Raw genomic sequence first — 23,415 nt, forward strand, 5'->3', positions numbered from 1 at the left:
GAGTAAGAATAGGAGGGGAGTAGGAGTGGCAGCAATTGTAGGAGCGGCAGGAGGAAGAGGAGTGGCAGAAGGTGGGAGTTAGAGAGGAATAGGGGAGGCAGGGGGAATAGTAGTAACCACAGTAGAGTAGTAGTAGCAATAGTGGAAGCACAGTTGCAGTAGTAGATGCTGATACTTACTGAACTCCTACTAATATGCGAGGCATTCTATTAAACTCTTTAAAATCTATTAGTATCAGGGCACCTGGGTGGCTCAGTCAATTAAGCATCTGACTTTTGACTTCAGCTCAGGCCATGACATCAGGGTTGTGAGATCGAGCCCTGGTCAGGCTGTGTGTGCTGGGCATGAAGCCTAATTGGGATCCTCTCTCTGCCTCTCCCTCCACTCCTCAAAAAAAAAAAAAAAAAAAAAAAAAAAAAAAAAAAATTTAAAATCAATCAGATCCAACAGTTATTTTGGAGTTGAAGACACTGAAGGCACAAAGATTATTAGGTCTCCCAAGGCCATACAGCTACTGAGTACAGAACATGAATGCAGACATCTGACTTTAGAACTGCTGCTTTTAACCATTATACCACGTTTGACAACTGAACACTCAAGACTGGCTTCCTTGAAAACACTTTTGAGGTGGTTGGGCAATTCAGCATTGGGAAAACAGACTGGTCTTCTGAGGAAGCTCCAGCTCACCACATATAAAATGACGTATGTGAAGGAATAACCCTGTGAGTTTACCATACAAAGAATTCACTTGAGAACTAAGTGTTACATGACATCAAGATTCAAAGTTCCAGAACATCCAGACGGCAATAGAATCTTAAGGATTTCTGTGGATTCTTTTTAAAAAGTGAGTCTTCCCAAGCAGAATTCCCAGAAAGGACTGAATATAAATTGAGAGCCATTGAAGATGAAATTCCTTTTAGTCTTTGGTTGTACAACACGAAGTGCTTGGCTCCACGAGAAAAGCACCCTCCCATTCTCTACAGGAGAGGGGGAGGAGACAAAACAAAATTAGTTTAGAGAATTTCAGCTGCAATCTGCTTCTTACAAATACCACTCTACTAAAGAATACCAGGAATTAATGCCCTCCACCACATTAACCCCTTTGTCATGATTGTGTCAGTGACTTCATTATTAAATGTGGAGTTCCATTTATGAGGGGGGCACAAATATTCTAGCTATCCTTCCTTCAACAAAAACTTATTTGAATTACATAGAATATAAATATATATATATTCAGATGTGTATATATATTATTATGTATTCATTATATGTCATATATCTTATCTAATAATTACATATACTTACATATATACTGCGTGTGTTTAATATACACACATTCATTTATATTTATACATATATACACATATATGTATGTATTTAATGAGGGGTAGAGATGTGTTACAAATACAAAGGTAAACCTCATTTAGCTGGCATAAATTCAAAGGATGTTTTAGACACTATTTATCTAGAAGCAAAATTTTTCAAAGAAAACTTTAAAACTAATCTACATTTTAAAATCGTTGAAGAGGGGATCCCAGGGTGGCTCAGTGGTTTGGCGCTCTGGGCCGATCCTGGAGACCTGGGATTGAGTCCCACATCAGGCTCCCTGCATGGAGCCTGCTTCTCCCTCTGCCTCGTGTCTCTGCCTCTCTCTCTCTCTCTGTCTCTCATGAATAAATAAAATATTTTAAAAAAATAAAAAAATCGATGAAGAAAACCAGAGAAGATAAATATGAATAAGAAATAAGAGCATAGATGTCTATGAATATATACATGCTTTTCTGGTGGTTCTCATCCTTGTAGCTTCTATTTTTCACCATTATACCCCTTACACACTCCAAGCAAACATATTTTCTTTTATGGACTTTGGCTTATCTTTATTTTCCAAGAAATACATAATTGTTCATTACACAGCAAAGTCAGGAAAGTATACAGGTTGAATAACAGGAGCTTGGGTTTTGATTAAGCATTAAGACTTGTATCTAAGGACAGTCTGACAGCCATGTACCTAGTCTTAGTTGTCATAATAAACTATCTCATTGTCTAAAGTAGGCAATTTAGTATAGTATATTTGATTTCACTAGAGGTTGAAAAATAGGAAATGATATTCTCATGTTTCATGGCTAGTTCAGTTAGACCTTACATAAGTCAACTTGGCATTCCATTCCATCATTCAACTACTTTGTTTAGGCTGAAATAACCCTCTGTTATCCAAAAGAAAGCACTGTATCAGAATATGACAATTTGTGTTGGTAATGAAGCTAATTATGTCATCAATTACAATCACATTGCTTGAATATGGTGATTCTAAGGCTGAGCAACAATTCAGTCCTTGCCATGAAAATTAGACAAATTATATAAGACATTAGTGAAATTTATTTTGTCTTCCTGACTTCCAACCACCTACTGATTCAACAATTATGTTGCCTGTAAGAATGGATTAAATATATATACTGAAGTTTATGATTTTTCTTTAATTTCAGAATCATTACAACTGATTTTCTGGATAAATACTAATGCTGAATGGAAACATCTATTAAAATAATCTATTAGTCACCACTAAGTTTACTTTAATTTAGAAACCCATGTTCATATTTTCTTGTATTTTTTTTTCAAGGAACCATCTCTCACCTAATTCAAGTGTGTTTAATGCAACTTTGCATATAATACAGCAAAATAATACTGCTAATCAAAATGTTCACAAGCATTAGAACTGGCATATTCTATCCTTACTTTAAATTCTGTTTCTGATGATAGAAAGTCATCTGTAATCTCACATGTGGGTACATTTGTTAATTTATTCAGCAAAGAATTATTCAATTAATCACATCCTAGGTACACTGCTGCTCATTAAGGAAACATTAAATAAGACACACGTTTCATATCCTCCTGGAGCTTTAATTCACAAACCTGCTGGTGTTAGAAGAGTTGTCTTAGCAGTAGTACCAACTTGCTGAATTCACCAATTCACCATTTTGCCAAGAATATACAGAAGTGTGTTCTACACCTAGCAAATAAATCAAAATCCCTCATTAAAGTTGTTAAAACATGGTTTCCAAGTTGATAACAATCCCATCAAAACTATTAAAAACAACAGGGTGTTAAGTCTGTACGTTTTATAAATTTGGCGATTTGGTCATTTGCAAGTTCATCATGCAGTGAGTTGAGTTTGGAAAGGTGTGTTACTGGCCTAAAGATGCTCTCTTCCTTACCCTTGCTGATGTCCAAGTCCATGGACAAGCTTGCTAATGCATCTCACTGACTCTCACCAGAGAGTGTGTGCAGCTGTGCTGCAGAGGGAGCTTGGATCTGCCACATAGATGATGACACCATGTCTCAAGTATCTGACAAAATTCCTAAAGTTAACATCACACATGGCTGAGCACTGTCTCCTTAGTGCCCAGTTCATTTTAACTACCAGAGTCTTTGCCATGTCTTTTATGCACAACTGCAGGAGCAGCATATTTTTTTCTGGGTGTTTACAACTGACATTTGTGGATTAATCATGCTGGTACTTTCTAGTATCTACAAGCAAGTAGCAGGCCACCTCCGGGAGATCCCACACCCAGCCCATATGGTTGAAAATTCAGCGCTGAAACCTGACACCATTTTGGTAATTAGGCCATGCTTGGATTCACAAATCAGCAACAGGGTGAAGCAAGTGCAGGAGGTTCTTTGGAAGCATGACCCAGGCTGGCAAAAATCAAGTGTAAAGTTTACACAGCAAAGCTCACGGACTTTATATAAAGTTTTGAGGATGGAACTGCTATCAGAAAACATACCTGGCTTGGATTTTTCATTTATCCAGCAAATATTTGAGCTGCACGGTTTAATTATTAAACCCTACAGGACACAGTCTCTGCCTTCAAATTTCAACTGTAGTAGAGAAAGAATGTGACAGGACCGTAGGCAAGTCTTAAACTTCTGTGCCTCGGTGTCCTCAACGACATGATGGAAATTATAGTGAAAAAGATGCCATCCAGCAGTGAGGAGGACAAAATGAGATAATAAAGATTAAAAGCTTAGAAGCTCCTTCTCAGAGCTGACACTGGGCTGCATCTGGAGCAGGAAAAAAAAGGGACCAGATATTGAGAATTGCATACGCACAGGTCACAGGCATATCTAGGGGGTCTTCACAGCTCTGGGATATCTGGGTCCCTACAGACAAAAGACAGGAATGTCCAGCAAGAATCAGAACAAAAGCCTTTTAGACATCAAGGACTCTGAGTTTTATCCTCTAGACTTTGAAGAGACACCTGAGTGGTTTGAAGAAGGGATGTGTCATAATGAAATGTACATTTTTAAATGGATGGTCAAAAATCCATAAATAGCAAAATTAAAATCATCAGATCAATAAAATAGTAATTACTATGAGCTTATTGTGCACCTAAGGACGTTCATGAACTAGGAACTTTCAAATCCAAAAAGGATATGAAAAAAAAAAAAAACAAAAAGGATATGAAGCTCAGAAGCCTAAGATCACAGGATGGCTTATAAATGAAAATGAGGATTGCTTAACCTTTACAATGATTGGTTATCACAATGGAAGTTTCCAGATGGCAGGGTACTGGTTAGAAGTGATTATCTTATACCATTTTCAGGAAGATAATTTTAGGGTTTTTCTTATGATTGCCAGAGGTATTTACAAGAAATAAGCTAAGTTTCATGTATGTTCATGAAGTAAGCTAGATTTGGAATAAGTCTGCATGACTTAAATGGTTTTTATCTGCTTGGAGGATTTTCAAGTCTGGTCTCCATTATGTTTCAACAAGATCATTCTACTAATGGTATGAATGATTGGATACAGATATGGATAGATAGCAATATAAATACGAGTACAGGTATAGGTAACGTATAGATGTCAATGCTAAAGATGTAAATGCACATATGATATTTAACCAGTGAAAGAAGTTTCTTCCTATACCAGGCTCTGTGCTAGGGACCTCACACATATTATTTTGCAAATCAACAAGACAGCCTGCTTCTCCCTCTGCCTGTGTCTCTGCCTCTCTCTCTCTGTCTGTCTCTAATAAATAAATAAATAATCTTTTAAAAAATACCTGTGGCAAGAGTAATCAGAGTAACCCTTCATTCCTTTTTCTCTAAAATGAGTAGTGGACAGATCATAGGAATATGAACTTGAAAGCAGGGAGACCAAACTGGAAAGTACAAGTTGCTCTTCAATGCCAAATGTTAGGGGTCCTGACGTCAGCCAGTTGACATGACAAAGGTCAATGGGACCAGTAGGGTAAGAAAGGAGGGAGAAGGCTAGAATGGAGAATCTAAAATCCAGAGCGACTCCCACACAACCCTTCATAGCCTGGTACAAAGGTAAATATGGAGTTTAGAAGAAAGAGCAGGTCTGGCAGAGGTCACAGTAGACTTGATTTCAGTTTTTAATGCTGTAAGAACAAGGCTTCTCTGATGATCTAAGGGAAATGCCATTTGGAGAAATGCATCTGGAGCACAGGCGCAAGACCTGTAAATTATCATCATCATCATATAGCTGGTAGTTGAAGCTGCAGTGGGGGTTCCCTTAGGGAAACCCACTGGAAAGTAAGTAAGTGGTTGGAAAGATGTTCACTGGGCAGCCCGGGAGGCTCAGTGGTTTAGCACCTGCCTTTGGCCCAGGGCATGATCCTGGAGACCCGGGATCGAGTCCCATGTCGGGCTCCCTGCATGGAGCCTGCTTCTCCCTCTGCCTGTGTCTCTGCCTCTCTGTGTGTGTGTGTGTGTGTGTGTGTGTGTGTGTGTGTGTGTGTGTGTCTCATGAATAAATAAATAAATAAAATGTTGTGTTTAAAAAAAAAAAAAAGAAAGATGTTCACTAGTGACTCACCAGCCATGCCACCTCTCCCGTGAAGCGCTCTCATGATGACCTAGCTTGGCAGGACCGGACAGATTTAAGGAGGGAAAGACTACCTGGTGTGCAAGCATCAGCTAATCTAATGCCTTTTAGGAAGGAGAGCTCTTGCAAGTTGTCCTGACAGGCAGCTTCAAACAGTTCCTGACAATGGGTACCAACAGAAAGTATTCTAACTGCCATTAGACTCATATCTACGTGAGGAATTTACTATACTAAAGAAATGCTTCAAGGGTCCTGAGTGGAAGAGGTTGCTTTGGCACAGCCATGAAGTCTTTCCAGAGGTCATTCACATAACCAGCAGCTCAGGTCAGTAAAACAGAACTGCCGTGAAGGAGGCAATGCTGTCCAGCTGGCCTTCCCACACTCACCCTTGGTAAGCAGCATGGGCAATGACGGCTTTTAAAATAAAGGTTGATTGTTTTATATGACATTCTATTGCTCTGTCTTCTCTGAATGATCAAAAAGAGTATCCTTTACTAAGATTGATCATACTTCACTTTGCCTTATTCTAAACAGCGTCTGCGTCCTGAATATTCTGCATTTAAAATTCATTACATTAAAAATATTCTAAAGCCTTCGTAATAAAGTCTGCTAAGTCAAGACAAACTATGCTCAGATGGGAACAGCAGTTGATGACCACTTTTATTTAAGAAGCTAACATTTTTTTCCTTTGAGTTTAAAACACTTGGAAAACAAAACCAGCATGCTGTCTATAACAGAATAGGATCCTCCTGGTGCAGAGTGTATTAAGAACTTCTGAGAGTAGATTATTACTATGGTTTGGATCCTTAATTCAAAGCATGTCTAAATGCTTTGAGGCTTACAGGCAGATTTTCATGATTATGTGGAGAACTGCTTATAAAAGATAAAAAAAAATATGAAATAAACAAAACCACCTCTGTGAGTGAAGGGTAATACAGAACAATGACCCTCAGGAAGAGAGTCAGGGACAACAGGGATGACAGATAAATGGCCTAAAGTCTAGTAAAAAAGAAAAATGGTTTTAATTCCTCCTGCTATGCAAATCCAAATTCCATTTTAGTTACTAGTCGTTAATGCCATTTAGAATTTTGCTTAAACGTTAAAAAAAGTATTAATTTAGCTATCTTTTCAATGTGTTTCCTTAATATTTTTGTACGTATCATTATTGTATTATATTTAAAGCTGAGAGGACATTTTAATAAAATCAATCTATATCCCATTAACACTCATTTTCTATTTCTAAAGCTATTTCTTATATACCATACATTTCTCTAGCCAAATGCTCCATTCTGACACACACAAAAATGCAAATACACAAACACACATACACACAAACAATATTTTATGATTTCATAATTGCTCCTGGCTGAATCTTCCAAATCTGATAAAAATATAATTGAGAGTCCCACAAAGAGATTCTAGTCCACATATGTTGCCTGGCATGATTTGGTAGCATTAGAAAGGTATCTTCAAAAGAAAGGGGTGTTTGTGGCATAGAAACAACTGTGGAGCACACCAAGTATAGGACTGCTCTTTCGGTCTTGTAATTTGATCCCTTCTCCTAGGCGGTATAGTTGGTATAATAAGATTTTTTAAATTAAAATTTTAAGGTGCTCACAAGCCACATTCACAAGACCAGTGATTTTAGAAGCTGACAATCTTTTATTTAGATCTAAAGGTGGCTATGATTTCTTCAGGTTTCCATATTTGAGTTGGTTATTTGGTGTTCACTGAGTTTTTTAGGAAAAAATGTGTTTAAATTCTACTACTCAGTGCTAGATGACAGGTAAATATGGAAAAAAATTAAATATTTTCTTTATATAAATACCAACCTCAGTGCAAATAAATTCTTCTAATACTAGTTGTGAGATCTTATAAGGGCTTATAAAGAAAAATGTAATTACTAATTACCATTGATATGAGTTCTTAAAGGAATTATGGATGTTATAACCAGGTTGTATCATATCTGTTCATTCATGCCAACAAATCAACACATATAAGTAAACAATATATATGTTAAGAAACAACAGAATAACATTTAATGGCAATATATGCCAGGAAGTGATCTTTAAACACACGCAAATTACACTGAAAAAAAAATTTAAACACTGATTCTATTTAAAAATACAATAAAACTGGAAAGTTCAACAAAAACGTATTCACTTGCACATATACATGCACACACATATGTAACTATGCATTTAAAGTATACATTTATGTAACTAAGCATATATTTATATGATCAAGTATATGTAACTAAATATAAATAAAATGTTCAAGTTATAGTCATAGTTATTAGGCATTTTGTAAACAAAACAAAGACAAGCAAGTGGTTTGGGACCTGGTGAAGGTCAGTTATAATGCCCGTGAGAAACTGTGACCCCTTTATTTTCTCCCTCCTTGTATTAATCTGTTCGGGTTGCAGTAACAAAATACCATAGACTGAGTGAGTGGCTGAAACAATAGGCATCTATTTCTCACAGTTCTGAAATTGAAAAGTACACAAATAAATTGGACTTGTGCCTATGTATTCTGTTCCTGTTGAGAGCTCTCTTACTGGCTTGCAATGGTCATGTCTCCTTTGAGTCTTCACAGAGCAGAGAGAGAGCCAGGTCTCTCTTTTGAAGCCACTAATCACAGCATAGGGGTCCCATCCTCCTGACTTCATGTAACCTTAATTACCTCCCAAAGACTTCATCTCCAAATACCATCCCATTGCAGATCAGGCCTTCAATATATTAGTTTAGTAGGTATACAATTCATCCCTGGTTCTTCTCATCTCTGCTTCACTCATGACTTCTTTTATCATCAAAAGGAAATTATATGGGAGGGACGCCTGGGTGGCTCAGCAGTTGAGATCTGCCTTCGGCTCAGTGCATGATCCCGGGGTCTAGGGATCAAGTCCCGTATCAGGCTCCCTGCAAGGAGTCTGCTTCTCCTTCTGCCCATGTTTCTGCCTCTCTCTGTGTGTCTCTCATGAATAAATAAATTAAAATCTTTTTTTTAAAGAAAATTATATGGGAGATAGGAACACACTGGGCAGCTAGAGGCCCAGTGATGTCACCATTAAGTATATGTATTAGGTAGAAAGATATAAGATCCTGTGGGTAAAAGATATTATGAATCAATAGCAAATATCTGTGAAAATTTCAGTTAAAGTCATTTTGGCAAAACAAATACTTCTATATGCTCCATGGTATGTTATATATTAAATCAGTAAAACTATATGCACAAAATGTATAAAATACACATATGAAATGAACACTACTGGTAGCAGGGATGAGCATAGTCTTCAGAGCTCGACAGTTTTGAACTCCTGGTCTGGAACTTACAAGCTAGCTTACAAGTTAGTTGGGCAAGTTAGTTGACCTGTCTGTGCCTCAGCTTCCTCATCTGTAATACAGAAATAACAATAATATCCATCTTATATGATGGTTGTGAAGACTGAATGAGCTCACCTATATAAAGCATGCATATGTATTATATAAAGAACAATGTCTGATAAATAGCAAGTACTAGAAGTTTATTATAGCAATGAATGAAAGGATTGCTAAGTATGAAGATGAAACCCAACACATGCTCCAAAGGAGTTACAGTTATAAAAAAAGACTGGAAAGAGATACGGAGTTCACTGGTAAGGCATGGAATAATAACTCTGAAAAGGCAGGAAATTTCTGAATTGGTCATATTTCATGTCATTGCATAACAAGGCTCAAATTTATCATGGGAACCACAGTATTCATCAAATCAAATATAAGGGGATACCTGAGTGGCTCAGTGGTTGAGCATCTGGCTTTGGCTCAGGGCATGATCCTGGAGTCCCAGGATCGAGTCCCCCACTGGGCTTCCTGCATAGAGCCTGCTTCTCCCTCTGCCTATGTCTCTGCCTCTCTCTCTCTCTCATAAATAAATAAAATCTTATTTAAAAAAGAAAAAAAACCAAATCAAATGTAAGGACATGTTTGGTTCATTAATGATTCCCCAGAACTCAACTCAACTTTGTTGAATGCATGAATGAAGAAATAAAAGTCCCAGTGGGAATGATGTATGGATGAGGAATACTCAACATAAATGGTGGCAAAAAATTAGGCCATTTGGAATTTCAGAAAAGCATATCAGACACCCAATAAAAAGTTAAGAAGGGAAATATTACAGTCTTCTCATTTGGGAAGTCTGAATTGTTAGCCTTAAAGAGAGTAACAAATCAAAAGAGTATAACAACTAAATGCTTTGAATTCACCTACATAGAACCACCTATGAGCCTGTTGTAGAAGACATTGTGAGAAGTCTAGTAACAGACAATAATTAATCGCTCACTCCAACCGTGTAGGCAAGAGAGCTGTTACACATATGCCTTCCGCTTGTTCGACATCGGAGCCACTTCTTTTAGTAACACCACATGACTCATCTCTGAATAAAACAGTACTCCAAAATAAGAGAATCACAGCTTGCAAAGATATCAGCCAAAAAGTTGGACCTGTGCTGGAAGCTCTATTGAAAGACAGCTTTGCTCTATTAAGAACGAGCCCTATCTTTCATTGCTACATATCACAATCTATGACTTGCAGCCTCACATCTGGCATGTATAGGGTTTTGTCACAGTGCGACTCCAATGTATAAATAGCTAAAATTTCAAAATCTACAGATGCTTGAGGATGTTATTAAAGTCTCCCATAGCTATTTATTTATTTATTTATTTATTTATTTATTTATTTAGAGTGCACAAGCAGGGAGGGAGGAGAAGAGAGAGAGGGAGAATCTCAAGCAGGCTCCACACCCACCATGGAGCCCAACAAGGGGCTCAACCTCACCACCCTGAGATCATGACTTGAGCTAAAATCAAGAGTCAGATGCTTAACCGACTGAGCCAACCAGGCTTCCCTCTCCATAGACTTTTAAAGTTCTTTTCTATAGAAGTCAAGTGACAGAAAGTTTAGTGAACATGTATGTACTTTTGTTTGTGTACATGTATCTGGCTATTTCAAAGTGTTCCAAATATGTCTTTCAAGGTTTCAAATTTTAATGTATTTTTAAATTTGTCAAATAACAGGACAAATGGCTAAAAATAAATTCCTGTTAAATAGCCAGAAAAGCTGCTTAATTCCTAAACAGAGACATGAGTTTGATGAGCAGCTGAGCCAAGGAATGAATGAATGAATGAAAGTTGAGATTTAAAAAAGTGAAAGCTGATCTATGTGTGTATTAGTTGCATTTAGAATCACAATGTATCTCATTAAAAGGAAGGTTACTAATTCTTATGGAATATCTACAAAATCTGAATTATCTGAATTTCTAATAATAAAGTTGGAGAAAATATATTTTGACAAGTCTTCCCAGATGGTCCTGGTGTGCAGCTCAGTTAACAAAACACTGATGTAGACAACTCTGAGGGTGTTAAGGAAGGAAAGGTCTGCTGTTTGGAAAGAGCAAGTTGACAGAGAAATAATGGGGAAGGGAGAGGAAGGGATAATCAAGTTCTCTGTCGAGACATGGTGGGACCGGATGATGGGTGCAGGGAGAGCTATAAGACTTTGCCAGGAGAAGGAACCCAGTGTGCACTGAAGTTGAAGGCTCAGAGGAAAGGGGAAGTGGAGATACAATTCAGTCCACAGAATGGCAGAAAGTTGGTATTTCCAGACTGTTCTCAAAGCCAAACCAACTCCTTGCAAAAAGCCTGAAGTGATCGCTCGCTTTGTAAACTAAGATACTGCATGTTATTTGTGCTAGAGATGGTCATTGAAGAGAAATCCACTAGAAATTTCACTGTAGTATTTCTTATGTGCCTTAAACTATTATAACTACCATCAATTTAAATATGAACTCTAGGAGAGATAAATTGGGCTAGACAATCAGGACAGCTAAAAATCCACACCAAAAGAACTTTATCAAGTTCCACCAAGGCAGGGCTGGTTGCGACAGCATTTCTTAGTTGTGGGTGTGATAGCATCTATGATTACCACCATCGATAATAAATAATCCATGATTCCACATCACACCTCATTTTTAAACCATTCATTCTTGAGGAAGGCAGATGAAAAATTATTGTCTCTCTTTGTATAAAGAATGTATTTCTCTTGAATTAATCCAGCTATTCTTCTTCCCTAGGAGAATTTTGGTAGGAAGAAGATGAACAACCCAAATGAAGAATGCCAAAAAGAGGGGGAGGAGTGGAGGAGAGGAGGGAGTGGGAGAGGGAGGAAGGGAGAGAGAAGGGGAAGAGGAGAGAGGGAGAGAGACACATCATTCCCCACAATTTTCATAAGATGTGCTTACTGTTCGTTTATGTTGGCTGAAAGACACTGATGAGTACAAACTGATTCGTGAGTCAGACATCTCTATAAACCACAGGATATTGTATATTCGAGTCTAAACCTCCACTAAAATCAAAATACAGAACTTCCTCAAACCGCCTCCCAAACGAAACATTGATCTGTTTCTGTCACTGTAGGTTTGATTTGTCCTCTCTAGAGTTTTGTGCCTACAACACGTACTCTTTTGTGCCCACCTTCTTCAGCATAGTTTTTGAAATTCATCCATGTTGTGTGTGGTTTGTTCCTTTTTATTGCTAAGTGGTGGTTCATTGAACAGATGTACCACAATTTCTTTATCCACTCAGTAGTTGATAGACACTGGATAGTTTAAAATTCCAAACAACAATAAATGAGAGTTCCATTTGCTTCACATCCTCACCAACAACTTGGACTGTCAGTGCGAAAATCTAAGCTATTCCAGTGAGTGAGTAGAGAGTTATCTCAAATTGTTTTCTATTTTCACTTCCCTGACAAGCAAAGGACAGTAAAGTACCTTTCCATGTACTTCCTGGCCACTTACATATCTTATTTTGTGAATTTTCTGTTCAGCTTTCTTGCTCATTTTCAACTGGCACGTTTTTCATCTTATTTAATTATAAAAGTTGACACGGACATAGAATAGGTATATTCTAGACTCAAGTCCTTTACAGAGAAATGTAATGCATATATTTTCTCCCAGTCTGCAACTTATTTTTCTATCACCTTAATGATCTTTTAAAAAGTAATTTTTAAAGGGATGCACTATTGATGGGAATGCAAACTGGTTTAGTGACTGTGGAAACAGTATGACGTTTCCTCAAAAACTTAAAAATAGAACTATCCTATCATCCAGCAATTGCACTATTAAGTACTTACCGAAAGAATACAAAAATACCAATTCAAAAGGATATATGTACCCTGATGTTTATAGCAGCATTATCTACAATAGCTGAATTATGGAAACAGCCCAAATGTCCATCAACAGATGCATACACAAAGAAGATATGGAATAAATAAATAAATAAATAAATAAATAAATAAATAAATAAAATATATATAAATATATATATATATATTCAAATATTACACAGCCATTAAAAAGAATGAAATCTTGCCATTTGCAATGACCTGGATGGAGCTAGAGTATATTATGCTAAGTGAGATAAGTCAGTCAGAAAGGTAAATACCATATGATTTCACTCATAAGTGGAATTTAAGAAACAAAACAAATGAGCAAAGGGGAAAAAAGAGAGAGAGAGGCAAACCAGGAAACAGACTCTTAATTACAGGGAACAAATTGATGGTGACCAGAGGGGAGGTAGTGGGGGATGGGTGAAATAGGTGATGGGGATTAAGGAGGGCACTTGTGATGAGTACCAGGTGCGGTAGGGAAGTGTTGAATCACTAAATTGTGTACCTGAAACTAATATTTCACTGTATGTTAACTGGAATTTAAATTAAAACTTTAAAAAATAGTTTTTAATTTTAATGAAGACCAACTGTATTAGTTTACTTTGGTACTATAACAAATTACTCCAAACTTAGTCACTTAAAACAACATAAATTTATCATATTACAGCTTTGTATGTAAATCTGACATGACCTCACTACTCTAAAACCAAGGGGTTGGCAGAGTTCTGTTCCTTTCTGGAAAGGGAAAGATGACTTTTCTGGCCTTTCCCAGCTTCCAGAAGCTGCCCACATTCCTTGGCACATGGTCCCAGTCTTCCATCTTCAAAGCCAAGAACACTGTAACTCTCTGGCAACTCTTCCTTACTCATCTCTCTCTCTCTAGATTAAATGGAAACCACTCTAATAATCCAAGATAATCTCCCCCATCTCCAAGTTCTTAACATAATCACATCTCAAAGTCACTTTTACCATGTAAGCTAACATATTTAGCTGGTCAGAGGATTAAGATATGGACAGCTTTGGGAGGGGACCATTATGTTGTCCACCACACTTAATTATCATTTCTTCTCTTTTATGGTAAGTGCTTTTAGAACACTAAGAAATTATTACATAATCCAAGTTTGCAAAGATTTTATCTTCTGTTTTCTAGTAGATGCTTTATAGTTTTATCTTTCATATTTAGATCTATAGCCTATTTCAAGTTAAATCTTGTCTGTGGTGAGATAAGGATTGATGTTTATTTGTCTCATGTATAATTAGTTGTTACAACACCATTTGTAAAAATGGTTATTATTGCCTATTTGAATTACTTTAGCAATCTTGCCAAAAACTAATTGATCATATTGTCTGGGTATATTTCTGGATTCTCTATTCTGTTCTATTGATTTGTGTGCCTATTCTTATGATGATTACATAATTTTAATTACTGTAACATTTTAGCAAATCTTGAAATCTCTGGGGCTTTCTGTGAAACCACTGCATGAATATAATAATATTCTCTTGTTATTTAAAAATTAATGACAGAATTGATTAGGTAATGGGAATAGTGAATTTCTGCAAATTTGACACTTTATCTCCACTTACATAAAAACTGTGATTCTTTTTATCAGGATCCAGTTGAGAACATATTCCCCAGCTATGACCAGATGCAACAATTATTCATTAGAATATCATAGCACTTACTATCTGTACCATGGTTGGTACTATTTGTACCAACCATGACATGTATTTTATATACTACCTTGTATTGTTTTTAAGTAATATGGGTAACATTTCCCATTCGAAATGGTAATATCCTCAAGTGGATTAAACATATTTGTATCTCTAGTGTCTTGGACTTAACAGATGTTCAATAAATATATATCAATAATATGAAAGGGTATTGTTAACAAAAAAAAAAAAGTACTCTTTCTGGGAAGTAGTACAGCAACATTTGTTGTTAATAAAAGACTGCTTCCTGTAAACGGTATTCTATTGCACTAACCAAAGAGGAGTTGAACAAGAATAAAAGAAAGACATTAGCAGAATGCTGCTTAAATGCAGGAGCACTAGTTAAGAAGATCTAAAAACTGTCACGGTTGCTGTCAAACAGTGGGCCTGAGGAACTCAGTCTGACTCATCTAAGTTATTGACCTCTGCTCTTTGACTCATCACATTATAATAACTATCCTCATTCCTTTCTCATTAAGTGTCCCATTATTTTTTTTGGATAGATTTTTTTTTCAAATTCCTTGAAATATATCTAACAAAATTATCTATGCTGCCAAAACCTCTCCATATTAACTAAAAGGATTTTAGGTCAACATTTCAAAAATGTACAGAATGGGCCCACTCTGAGCCCAAATGCAGTGCATGAAAAGGCAGGGCTGTGTGTGCATTCTGGTCAAAAGAAGGACACACAGGGCAGCCTGGGTGGCTCAGTGGTTTAACGCCACCTTCAACCCAGGGCATGATCCTTAAGACCCAGGATCGAGTCCCATATCAGGCTCCTTGCATGGAGCCTGCTTCTCTCTCTGCCTGTGTCTCTGCCTCTATCTCTCTCTGTGTCTCTCATGAATAAATAAATAAAATCTTAAAAAAATAAAAAAGGACACACATAGTAACACAGCTGGATTACTGCTGCAGTGGACTTTTGCATCAAGCCCAATTTTCCAGCAGAAGTCCTCCTGTCCATCAGAAACAAGCCAAAAGCTGAGCGACTTCAAAGACAAATAGATTTTCCCAGTATAAATCCAAGAGCATCAGATAACATCTGAGATGTGAGTTCTGGAACCTACCTTTGGAATACAGATAGAGTTTTTCATATCCATCCCTATTAAATTTAACATCACTTGTTTTTGATGATTTTCCAGCACATGCAGTGCCTTCTGAAGATTCTTAATGTATTACCTTACACAAATTAGTATGAGATCATTTGTAAAGGTTATAGGCACTTTCGTTGTGTCAAACTGGACAAGCCAAAGGCAAGCAGGAGGCATGCCTTGGTTAAAGTGTGGCCCCAGAAACCAAAGGTACTGAGTGGGTGCTGCTTAGGTACTGGTGACTCCTGAGAGTGTTGGCCAAACAACAGCTGAAACAAGTCTCCATGTTCTGGGAGTGCTAGTTGTCATCCATATATAGCGGAAGAGATGACATGAAGGGATCAAAGACTCTGATGTCATGACCTTGCCATAAGCTATGTTAGTTTCCTAGGGCTAGTGTAACACAGTAAGAAAATTGGGTAGCCAAAAACAATATAAACATATTGCTTCCCAGTTCTGGAGGGTAAAAGTCCAAAATGAAGGTGTCAGGAAGATTATGCTCCTGACAACTCTAGAGGAGACTCATTCCTTGCTTCTTCTAGCTTCTGGTGTTTGCAGGGAATGCATGGCCTTCCTTGGCTTTTTAATGCAATGCTACGATCACATGACCATCTTCTCCTTGCCTGTCTTCACGTCATCTTCCCTGTGTGTGTGTTTGTCTCTGCGTCCAAATTTCCCCCTTTCTAGAAGGACACCAAAAATATTTTTGATTAGGGTCCACCCTAATGATCTCATTTTAACTGGATTACTTCTGTAAAGGCTCTACTTCCAAAGAAGGTCACCTGCTAGGGTACACAGGTTAGAACTTCTTATCTCTTTGCAGGGGAGAGCAAGCACAATTCAGTCCACAACACACACCTTACTAAAATCTGGACACAGGTAATGTTCAAGAGATTTTACTAATCTATATAGGAAATGAGCTTAATTTGGAGTGACTAATACTTAATTGCTCCAACATGATTCAAGGTAGTCATCTTTCCTTCAACAAGCATGCAGAAATCCTATGTTTAATAGGATGCCTGGAATTATATTTACATCTCTGTGGTTAATCATTACTCATATCCTACTAGTTAGTGTATAAACATCTGACGGTTTCCAGATAAAGTGGGCCCTTGAATTCCTCATTGCCCCTTCATGATAATGCTCTAACTTATATCCTCTGTATTTTGTGGTTTTATAAAGAAGTTTTAACCTTTTCTCATTCCAGTTCAAATTCCATTTCAGGTTCTCTTGATAAGGATTGTACCTCTTTGTTCCTAAATCAGTGTTTGGAATGTTTATAGTATGCATTTTTTAAAATCCCTAAATATAAAAAAAAAAAATCCCTGAATATAATAAATGGTGTTTTTAAACCGTGTAAAATGGGCTTATTTACTCTAAAACACTTCAGTCTTTGGCATAGTAATATGTACTGGAAAGTCTGAATAGAAGAATATAATGCACAATGTTTGCAATATATGTCAGACAATGGAATGCTTCTATCATATTATATCACATGGAAAACACACTTTAGGAATTACTGCCCTAAGCCTCGCAATTACTACAAACAATTTTTTAAAATCCTATTCCTTAAAATCATCCATCTAATCAGGTATTCAGTTTTCATATTGTCCTTTCTCTTCAGCATTATGACCTTTGATATGTAAGAAGAGATTAAAAGATTATCTTTGTTTTCTGTTCATTCCATCTTCTACCTACTAAAAAATTCACTCGTTTTCCAATTTTTTTTTCCTGAATAGTCAACCACACTTTGGGGAACATAAGAAGGTGTGGATGTGTCCACCTAGAATTAGCTCATTTAGGAAATCCACTTCTCTTATTCCGAAAAAATACTGCCCAGCATGCTGAGTCTGGTTGGGACCAACCCTGCCCAGGGATGAAAAAGACAGGAGTACTCTACCTACCTTCAGTGAGGGTTGCACACATGAAGCAAAGCAAAATAGATTCATCTCTGAAGTTCTGTACTCAGGAAAAAAAGAAAGAAGGAAGGAAGGAAAAGAAAAGAATCTTGGTTTGCTTGCAAACTGCAAGCTATGAAAACAAGGCAGTTATTTTATTTTCAGCAGTCATCATATTCATATTCTTTTTTTGCCAAGGAAAGTTTGAGTTAATTTTTATCTCAGGCAACTGAAAAAGTCATAACACATGCATTATAGTTATTAGAAAAGCATTAAGGATTACTAGAGTTCACACTTACCCAAACAATACCCAACATGATTACATATTTCTCCGTTTTAGAGGAGGTCCTAAATTCCTATAGAAACAGTGATAACTAGCTTTCTTGTCTTGTTCCACTTCTCTCTCCTCCAGAAACTGCATTTGCAAATACAAGGCGTTTTCTTCAGAGGGTAAGTCACTTAAGAGCAGAGACAATATGTTGCCTTATTTGTCTCGTTCATAAATCTTAGCAGAGTGCTCAATAAGTATTTGTTAAATTAAATTATTTCTTTGATATCTTAGTAGATAATGCATCATTGAGTTTTGATTATAATTAATTGCTCCATCTCCAATTAAAATTCATTCACTGTAACTCAAAAGCATGCCCATCTTAAGATATTTTCATAAATTGTGTTCCAAATTGACGATCATGTGGAGGGATTTCCTTTGCCCTTGTTTCTGGCAGCCTGTTTTCCCTTAGTTTGAAATATTAGTCTCTGAAGACTAGTTTCCTTTGAGTAGATTATCAAGATTAACAATCATTCTGCACTTTCTATTCCACAAGGAAAGCTTTTACTCAATTTCTCCAGGGAAACAAATGTACTCTCTACTCTTCCTGATTTGTTGGGTTAACACATATTATTTATTGTTGGGGTTGCTGCTGCTGCTATTATTACAATGTTTAATTTGGGGAGTTAGGTTTTGCAAATAGCACTAAGAACAACCCCCCAAAGCTTTGTTTTTTTCTTGAGATACTAGGAGCAGTATTCTGACAGGAACTATAGGAACATGATGGCCTTTCAATCCCTCTATATTTCCACTATGTGGGAATGGTAAGATCCTCTTAATTCACCTACAGGTTTATCTTAACAAAAGCTTTAGCAAACATTATTCAAGCCCCTACTTTCTACCTCTGGCATTGCGGAAACACAGTTGAACAAGACACCTTGCTTAGGGAATATAGTCAATGGTATAGTAATAGTGTTGTATGGGGACACATGGTAAACTACCCTTGCAGTGAGCACGGCATAATGTCTAGAGTTACTGAATCACTATGTTTTACACTTGAAACTAATGGAACATTGGGTACCAACTATACTTCAATAAAAAAAAAAAGAAAGAAAAACATATCTTGCTTTTCTTTCACCAAATGTATTTTTTTTTTACTGAATGTCAACCTTTACAGTCTAATTCTCTATTTCATTATGTTTCTGCTACTTATTTTTGCTTGAATCTTTTTTGTAAGATTAGATATGGCTGATAGAGAATTGGAATAACAATGGTTTAAACATGATCGAATCTCTTTTTCTTCCCTCACCTAATACTCTGGTTGAAAGGAGTCCACAGCTGGTACGGTCATTTCACAATGCCAGGGACACGAGCACCTTATTTGGGCTTGTTGTTCAGCCATCCTTAGAGGGTTGGCTTCATCCCTGGTCCAAGGAAGCTTACTCCCTCATCTGCAGTCCTGCTGGTCAGAAGTCCAAGCTGGCCAGAATATGGCTCCCCTTCTTTGCCAGAGAGTACAGGAAACATAATTCTTAACCTTGGCGACTAGGAACCAGCAGTTATATAATTATGGGAAGAATAAGAAAAGTTATCAGGAATAATTAGTGGCTCAGCACTTAACAGAGTTTACTTTCTCTTTCTTGGCTTTGCTTCCCAACACAATTCACCAGGTGCACAGTTAACAAGACTCTGAAATATAAAGTATTACACCTATAAGAGAAGTTTATCCTTGGTTACAGAGTAGATCATTAGTTGTTAAGGACCATAAATTATGATAAGGTTTGTTAGTTGATAGTTGATAGTTGATAGTTGAATGTTCTTTAATCACCAGCAAATAGCTTCTACTGAAGCCAAAACTCTTTACTATACTTCTCTTAACAAATTGCCCAGGCACTCCCAGAAGGTAAGGATTTTAGGTATTTTTCTCACCAATTGAGCAGATCATCATGTGGTAAGTACTCCTAGTCTTTGAAACCAGAGACTAAAACAGATCCCTGTATATTCCTTATAAGTTTTTTTTGCTCCCACAAATAATGATACATGCCTTAATGGTAAAATAAGAAAAAAATGCAATTGTGTGATAACAATATAATTGTAGCATAGTTGGTTCTGCTCATTTCAATACTGCCTTTATTATTAATATCCTCTCATTATTTTTCTTTAACACATGATAAGAAAAAAGGAAAAGAAATTAGTGTGTGATATGGTTGAGATGATGTTCACGTACTCATACAAAGGTGATATCATAGAGGGACCACTTGCTCAAAAGACGTTAGCGTTGACTTTAGGGAGAGAGAGCGAAATAATTATCAGCCCTGAGAAAAAAGAAAGCGAGGAACTGTTTAATGTTCATAGGCTATCCCAAAGAGCAATGAAAAATCAGGATGTAAAAACTGGTTTTGCATAGTAAATGTGTTTTATGGTACAAAAGCACAGCTTTGAAATGAAGGTACAAGGTACATCAACTCTAAGTGCCCTATTCATCACACGCAAGGCTTCCACAGTCGGCTAGCATTAATTCCACGGTTTTGTATTGCAAGTCAGGCCACAGGATACATATTATTTTACAAGAAAATATTGGAAATGGTTGGAGGTGCTGGCAAACATATACTTGAGATAGAATAATGATACATAGCACAGTTACTATACACCCAGAATTTAGATAAGTGGAAGGAGAATCCTCATTTGTCCTAAGGAACCTGCCCACCAGTCTTTACGTAAGGGTTATGCACTGGTTCAACACATTGACATTATGTAGGAGGAAGGAGATGTGCACAAAACAATTAATTTAAAACCTTGAGGAGCATAAACATCCCATTCATGGCCTATAAACAAGAAGGCCTTCTCTCACCATGGTAACCAGCAAGCGCTGTCAGAGTCTTCACAGTTCAGGTTTCTGTCACTGCTCAAGGGGATCCTGTGGATGCCTTAATTTCCTCTGCTTCTAGACATGTTTTCCAAAGGTTAAGGCACTTTTTCGAGGGTCATGTTTAAGGTGCTTTTTTAGTATCGAGAATAAAATCAAATAAAGCAGACCTAACTGAAAACTCTGTGCAACACATTTAGCATTTACTACACAAGGTTGGCTTCTGCATTCTATAACTCTGGCAAAAAGGCACAGGGAAAACGGCCTGGTGCCCTGGAAGGCAAGAATGGGTCAGAATCCATGGGTGAGGAGGACTTTGGGAGGCCCACAGTTGAACTTGCTCTACAGGTATACTTTTTCTCTCTCTGAGTAAAAACACATCTAAGAATGGAAAGTCCTTTATGATCCCAATGGAGAAGTCATTTCAAAAAGGCTGTGCATGTGTTCAATCACAGCCAAAATGGATGGTGGATCATCACTGTCCAGTAGAGAAAAGTTAGGTCATGGAGAGGCATGGCATCTGTCTGGACCAGAGTGAAACGCCATGGAGATGCTTGATCCCACAATCTAGTTATAAATAAATTTTCTTCCTCGACACGAGCTGCATTCCTTCACACTCCTGCTTTTCCTGCTGTGTGCACTCAACCCTGCTCATTGACTCCTTGAGTTTATCGTCCCAGTTACCAAGCCTTTCAGCCTTACGTGTTATGTTAAGGTTTCCTGCTTGGGCAAGTGATATTCTCAAATGTCCACCACACTGACACCCGAAGCCAGGGGTCTTCTATCTAAAGGGCCTATGCATAGCAATACACTCTAGATTCAAATAAGGAGAGACCCTGGTCCCCTAGGGAGGAAAGATCTTCCAGAGCCCCATTATCTCAGAGTCCTGTTTTTACTATTTCTATGATAACTAAGCTTGTAGGTTCAAGATTTAAAATACAGTATTATAGGCATGCCATGTCTTGATTTCAATAGGACACTTAAAATAGTGTTTTTGGGAATGTATTGATAAACACAAACTAGAAAATAATATAATAATATAGACATACAGCTAGATATATAGCCTACCCTAAAAATCTTGGTCAATGGGTTGATATAAATTTTTTTTTAATTTTTTTTTAAGATTTTATTTATTTATTCATAGACACAGAGAGAGGGAGAGGCAGAAACACAGGCAGAGGAAGAAGCAGGCATCATACAGAGAGCCTGAATTGGGACTCGATCCAGGGTCTCCAGGATCACGCCCTGGGCTGCAGGCGGCGCTAAACCGCTGCGCCACCGGGGCTGCCCTATAAAATTTTTTTAAAGAGAGAAAATGTTTTTAAAGTATTACAGAGCTCCACCCTTGGCTTTTGCTACTTAATATAGATATAAAAGGTTATTTTTTTTCTAGAATTTGATTGTAAGATAGATTTTTGTAGCTAATTTGATCAGATGATATAATTATCATTCAACATTATCCTTTTAATCTAGAACAACAGCTTGAAGTTTGTAACATTAAGCTGCTGAAACAGAGGGAGAGACAAATTTGATATACAGAAAGGGCCAACATAAGTCACCAGAGGAATATGACATCCAAGCAATAAATGTGAAATAAGGCTAGATGAATGGAAACAAAGCACTGAAAAAAAAAAAAAAGATGATTTATTCACTCAAATTCAAGGAACATTTTAGTTACCCAATCACTTTGAACATGATTGGGATTTAAAGTGCGAGCAAGGCCCAGACATCAGAGAACTTCAGTATGACAAGTGTCGTAGGGGAGACAGATTTGCAAACACAAATGTCAAAGAGTGTGATACTCAGAGCTGACATCCAACCATGCTGCCCAGCAGCATACAGGCTCGTGTCAGCTCTGCCTAGTGACAGATACCCATGCCACACCGACTAACAAACACTTTGAATACCACCTGAACCTGGTGATAGGTTCTGTTATGCTGATGTGCCTCAAGATAGGCAGGATCTCTAACAACACAGGAGCCATGAAACAGCACTGAAGACTGAAGGGCCCATTGGGAATGAAGCCTAGAGACATAAAAATGGTGGACAATCCACAGAGCAGGTGGATATGACGTGTCCATGGAAGGGCTCGGATGGAAGGAAGGTCTGATGTGAGCCCAGGCATGGATTTGGGAATCACTCAAATGGGCAATGACAAGAGTAACTACAACCTCCAAGGAAGAGAATGCATATGGCGAAGCACTGATGACCCTATCAGATAAAAATAAGATTTCTATCTTAAGAAAAGTAGTAAAAAATTTAAAAATCACTAAAGATCAGTAATGTAGAACAAATTGCTTTTTTAGGAAAGCAGAGGACAGCACAGTCCTCTGTGTCTTACACCTCTGGGTCCTGGAACATGCCTCTCAAGGATGCTATGACATCAAATAGAACAAAATAGAAAGTCGTAAGAGGCCTGCATTTTATTTGTACTACTGTAGTTGTCAATTCCTGTTCACATGACCCCAAATATTCTACTGAAAAATTTAAAACTTCAATTCGCTAGTAACATGTCTCCAAATCATCATAAGT

General features: G+C 37.3%; 1 long non-coding RNA gene across 4 annotated transcripts in view; it reads left to right on the forward strand.

Annotated features, from left to right (window-relative positions):
• Nucleotides 1–23,415, forward strand: part of LOC140630344 (uncharacterized) — a 94,802-nt gene that overhangs the window by 33,966 nt on the left and 37,421 nt on the right. For all 4 annotated transcript variants that reach the window (XR_012028108.1, XR_012028110.1, XR_012028109.1 and 1 more), the window contains one exon: nucleotides 18,162–18,199. This is a non-coding gene — a long non-coding RNA (uncharacterized lncRNA). The remainder of the gene's footprint in view (nucleotides 1–18,161; nucleotides 18,200–23,415) is intronic.

Source organism: Canis lupus, chromosome 1 (assembly GCF_048164855.1).
Source record: "Canis lupus baileyi chromosome 1, mCanLup2.hap1, whole genome shotgun sequence".
Taxonomy (NCBI): domain Eukaryota; kingdom Metazoa; phylum Chordata; class Mammalia; order Carnivora; family Canidae; genus Canis; species Canis lupus.